Raw genomic sequence first — 6,444 nt, forward strand, 5'->3', positions numbered from 1 at the left:
TTGATTTGACTTGTGACAGTAAGTGATCAAATGCTCAAGACTAAATTAAGAAATGTCTTTTTCTACTCAGGTCTTTACTCCTTACACAATTCTTAAAATTCATTCCTACCACCGGCTCCAGGCAACCACTAATCTTTTTATCACTATAGATTTGCCTTTTCTGGACATTTCATATAAATGGAATTATAACAATATTTTGCATCTTTTGCATCTGGTTCATTTGATTTAGCATAATATGTCTGAAGTTCATCTATATTGTAGCAAATATCAGAACAGATGGTCCCCAACTTAACCATAGCTCAACTTACGATTTTTTTAACTTCACAAATGTGAAAGTGATGCTCATTGGACTAAAACCATATTTCAAATTTTGAATTTTGATCTTTTCTCAGGCCAGTGAGATGCAGTAAAATACTCTCTCATGATGCTGGGCAGTGGCAGTGAGCCGCAGCCCCCAGTCAGCCACACGATCACGAGAATAAACAACTAATACTCTACAGTATGCTGTAGCCAGTGTTTTTGGATATTGTCTTTTGTGGTTTTGCATCCCATCATGTCTACAGAACAGCCATTTGTGTCTCCTGCTTCTGGTAAGAAGAAAAGGAAGTCAATTACTTTCGAGATGAAACTCAAGATAGTTGCCTAATTGTAGGCTAATGTAAGTGTTCCAAGCATGTTTAAGGTAGGCTAGGCTAAGCTGTGATGTTCAGTAGTTTAGGTATATTAAATCCATTTTTGACTTAACGATATTTTTCAACTTAACGGTATTTTCAACTTATGATGGGTTTATCAGAATGTAAACCCATTGTAAGTCAAGGAGCATCTATAGTTCATTCTTTTTTATGACTGATAGCATTTCACAGTGGATGTACAACCTTTTGTTGATAACGGAAATTTGTATTGTTTCTACTTTTGGGCTATTGCAAATAATGCTTCTATGCACATTCATGTACAAGTTTTCATGAAGGGATATGAGTAATTCATTTTTGAAAGTAATGTCCTCGTTATGTTATTAAGGTTAATTTAGTATGTCTCATACTAAGTCAAATGCTAAAATATCTAGTTCGAGTCAGAGGGTAAGGATGTACAGTGAAAAATGAAAAATGTTATCCAAGAATAAGCTACATTGGATCATGTATACCATGGTGGTCCCATAAGATTATAATGGAGATGAAAAATTTGTATCATCTAGTGACATCGTAGCCATCATAACATCATAGCACAATGCCCACATGTTTGTGGTGACGCTGGTGTAAACAAATCTACGGTGCTGCCAATCATATAAAAGTATAGCACATACAATTATGTACAGTACATAATGCTTGATAATAATAAAAAGTGACTATGTTACTGGTTTATGCATTTACTATACTGTACTTTTTATCATTATTTTAGATTGTATCCTTTCTACTTATAAAAAAAGTTTGGGGTACAACTGTACACTTTGTTACCCTGGCAGCAGCCTCATACATCTCATGTTTCCTGTGTCTCTTGATTGCATCATTTTCTCTTGTGCTTGCTTTAATCTTGCATTGTTTTGTCCATCATGACCCCTAAATGTACAAAACCCACTGTGAATCTCACCAGTAAGAGGCCACATCTAGTTGATTAACCTGGAAACAAAATTAATAGTGATTAAGGACTATGATGGTGGAAATCAGTGATGGTTATTGCTTGCCAGTCAAGCATGTTCTATTCTACCATAGCTGTAATCTTGAGGAACAAAAACAAAGTGACAGAAGATGCTAAAGGATCTGCTTCATTGAATGCAATGAGACTAACAAGATGCAAGAAAGGCCTATAACAGACAAAGAGAAACATCTAATGACCTAGATTGAAAGCCAGACACAGCACCCGAAGATCATGGCCAAAGCAAAAAGTTTGATTGCCAATGTTGAATTAATAGCTGGATCCGGCTACAATGTTGAATTTACTGCTAGTTCTGGGTGGTTTAAACAATTCAAGACTTGCTATTCATTACATAATGTGAAAGTGAGTGGTGAGTGTGTGAGTGCTCATGTGAAGGTAGCTGAAGAATTTTTAGAAACTCTAGATAAGTTGATCATGGGGGAAAATTATTGCCAGAGCAAATATTCAATATGGATGAAGCCTCCTTATTCTGGAGATGGCTGAAAGGACTTCATCCATAAGGAGGCCCAGTCAATGCCATGTTTTAAGACTTTAAAGGACAGGATAATTGTCTTGTTTGGGGGCAATGTTGCAGGCCACAGATTGAAACTCTTCATGATCTGGAATAGTGAGTACTACAGGACCTTCAAGTGTATCAGTAAATACATAATGCCAGTGTACTACAGGAACAATAAGAAGTCATGGATGACCCAACTCTTCTTCCAAGATGTCCTCTTGAATTGCTATGCCAGCGAATTGGAGAAATACTGTTTGGAGAATAACATAGCTTTTAAGATTTTGTTTATTGTTGACAGTGTTCTTGGATATCTTTTATCAGTGATCTTTATCCTAATATCAAAGTGATATTTCTTCCTTCAAACACCACCTCTTTGATTCAACAACCAATGGATCAAGGAGTTATAACATTTTATTAGGCCTGCTACCTGAGAAGATCTTTATCCAGGCTACTGCTGCAACTGAGGAAGACACTGAGAAAACACTGATAGAATTCTGGAAAGATGACAACATCTCTGATTGCATCAGGAACCTTGTGTGGGTTTGGGCTGATAACACTAAAGAGTATATGAATGGCATCTGGAAAAAGACACTCATGAATTCAAAGGATTTGCCAATGATGAGGAAGTTGAAAAATCAACAAGGCTGTGGTTGAGATGGCAAACAATTTTAACCTGGGTGTAGATAAGGATAAAATTGAGGAGCTCTTAGAGCTGGTGCCTGAGGAATTGACTAATGAGAAATTGTTGGGACTCGAACAGGAACACATAACTAAAGAAGAGGCAAGAGAAAAAGAAACTGCAGGAGAAGAAAAAGAATAGGAACTCCCAAGAAAATTTGGAGTTAAAGGTTTAGCAGAAGCAAGTGTAGACCTCAATAAGCTCCTCAAAAAGTTGGAAAACATAGACTCCAACACTGAAAGGTTTTCATTAATAGAGAATGTTCATGATGCATTTTTTGCTTACAAGTAAATCTATGGTGAAACAAACAAACAAACAACCAAACAAACCAAGCAAACCATCGTAGGCATATCTTTGGAAAGAGTGACATATCCTCAAGAAGAACCTTAAGAGGGTTTTTCAGGATGTATTCCAGAAGCAGATATTGTTATTATAGGAGATAATAGCTCAATGCATGTTATTGCCCCTGACAACCTTCCAGTGGGACAAGATGTGGACATGGAAGACAGTGATAGTGATGATCCTGACCTTCTGCAGACCTAGGCTAATGTGTGTGTGTCTCAGTTTTTAACAAAAATATTTTAAATAGTAAAAAATTACAATGAAATTTTAAAAATAGAAGAAAAGCTTATAGAATAAGCTTATAGAGTAAGGTTATAAAGAAAATATTTTTGTAGAGCTGAAAAATGTGTTTGTGTTTTAAACTAAGTGTTATTACAAAAGAGTCAAAAAGTTTAAAGCCTAGTTAGAAAGCCTATAAAGTAAAAAAAGTTACAGTGAACTAAAGTTAGTTTATTATTGAATAAAGAAAAATATTTTAAAATAAAGTTAGGGTAGCCTAAATGTACAGTGTTTACAAAGTCTATAACAGTGTACAGTAATGTCTTAAGCCTTCATTTTCATTCACCACTCACTCACTGATTCACCTAGAGCAACTTCCAGTCCTGCAAGTTCCATTTATGGCAAGTGCCCTATACAAGTGTATCATTTTAAAAAATCTTTCATATCATATTTTTACTGTACCTTTTCTGTTTAGATACACAAATGTCTATGATTGTGTTACACTTGACTACAGTATTTAGTACAGTGATATGCTGTACAGGTTTGTAGCCTAGGAGCAATAGGCTATACCACACAGCCTAGGTGTGTAGTAGGCTGTACCACTGAGTTTTGTGTACGTGTGCTCTAGGATTTTTGCACAATGATGAAATCACCTAACAACACATTTCTCACAGTGAAGGGCTTAGTAGACGTATCCTCATTGTTAAGTGACTAATGACTGTATATATAAATATTTACTTTTAGAAGAAACACTATACAATTAACATGTGAGTATAACTTTTTTTTTAGGTGCTCCAATATTACTTCAAGGATTACAGCCTGAACAAGAACTACAGTTGTGGAATGAGGTAAAGAATTATCCTCATATGAATTAATGGAAACTTTACCCTTCTTTGAAATTATCATGGTGAAATGAAATAGTATAATTAAGCTTTTGTACAACTATGATTTTACTAGAATCCTGATATCATATAATTCAGAATTGTAATTTTTTAATAAATGAAAGAAGGAAAGATGAAAGGAAAAAATACAGTAAATGGTAAAGTAAGATGGCAAAAATAAGTCCTCATAATAGAGTAATTACAATAAATGTGAATGTGCTAAAATATGCCACTTAAAAGACAGAGATACTCAGACTGAATTTTTAAAAAAGATTTCAAATATATTGTCTATAACAGTCACACTTAAAACAGAAAACAAAAAAAGTCTAAGCATAAAAGGATAGAAAATGATGTACCAAGCAGATATGAATGGCAAGAAAATTGAAGTAGCAGTCTTCACATTTCATAAAATAGAATTCAAACATGGATGGACCTTGAGACAATCATGCTAAGCAAAATAAGCCAGACAGAAAAAGTTGAAAAACAGGTGATATCACTTGTATGTGGGATATAAACCTAAAAGCTACAAACAAACAGGACAAACAAACAGAGACTCATGGACATGGACAATAAACTAGTGGTTACCAGAGGATGGGGGGAGGCGGGAGGTAGATGTGGTAAAAGGGGTCAAATATGTGGTGACAGAAAGAAATCTAACTATGGGCAGTGAACACAATGCAATATATATATGCCTTACTGTTGAATCGTACACCTGAAACTTACTGGACTTTGTTAACCAATATCACCATAATAAAAAAAATAATAAAATTCAAATGAACAAACTATCATAAGAAAGAGGGATCTTATATGCTAATAAAACAAAAACAAGCAAAAAGATACAACCACCATTAATACATGTTAACAAAACAAACTTAAAATTTAACAGTTGACAGAACTTCAGGGAAAAATAGGTAAATGAACAGTTGTAGTTGGAAACTTTAATACATCTCTCTGTGAACTGACAGTTAAACAGATAATACATTAGTAGATATATCAAGGACCTAACCATACAATTAATAAACTTGAGCTATTAAAAATATTTTTTAAATCTTACATTTAATAGTATACACATTCTTTTTGAGTATAATTGGAACACCGAAAAAAAAAATGACCATGGGTTAGAACAAAAAGAAAGTTTCTATAAGTTAGAAAAGATCCATTGAAAGTGTTTTTCAATCATAATGCAATAAAATTAGAAATTAATAATGAAAATATAACTTGAATATCTCATCTATTTGTAAAATAAATAGCATTTCGGTAAATAACCTTGGGCTAAAAATAAAATTACAAAATACTTAGAACTGAGTGACATAAAAACATTATAAGTCAAAAATTGTAGACTAGAGCTAAAATAGTAGCTAAAGAGAAATTTTAGCTTCATGTATATTTATCAGGACGGGAGAAAATTGAAAAACAAGCTAAGCTTTCAACTAAAAAAATATGAGAAAAAAGAACAACAGGGAAAATCAAAGAAACTAGAAAGAAGTAAATAATAAAAATAGGGGCAGAAATAAATTTTATAAAGAGAAAGAAGAACAAATCAATAATTTAACAAAAACAAATGTTTGTTTTTTCAAATGTTAATAGGCACTGATTTTGAATTTCAGAGGGAAGATAAAGATAAACGAGATATAGATTGAAAAAAGGGGTAGACCACCAAGAAAAACAGAGATTTTAAAATGTTTTTAAAAGTATTATGGACAATCGACTGGCAATGGTTGCACAACTCTATAAATAGCAGTAAAAACCATTGAATTGTACACTTTAAATGGTTGAATCGTGTGGTATGTGAATTATATCTCAATAAAACTGTAACCAAAAACAAATTCTATGGACAGGTACATGGTTATAATATTGAAAAGTTAGATGCAATGAATAAATTCCTAGAAAAATATCTGATGCCCAAAAGATGCATAACACAATAAGCACTGAAGAAAATTGCTTTCCTTTTTTTTCCCTGCAAGGCCTCCAGTACTATGTTACACAGTAAATGTATCTGAAGCTTCTCCACAAAATATAAATTTGCTCTAGAATTTTTTTATATAATCTTTACCCAGTTAAGGACGTTCTCTTCTTTTTTCCTGTCTTCCTAAGAGTTTTGTTAATCCTAAATCAAATTTGAACTTAAACGCTTTATCTGCATCAATATTGAGATGAAAAATATGCCTTTTCTCCTT

Source organism: Pteropus vampyrus, unplaced genomic scaffold (genome assembly GCF_000151845.1).
Source record: "Pteropus vampyrus isolate Shadow unplaced genomic scaffold, Pvam_2.0 Scaffold77, whole genome shotgun sequence".
Lineage (NCBI taxonomy): Eukaryota > Metazoa > Chordata > Mammalia > Chiroptera > Pteropodidae > Pteropus > Pteropus vampyrus.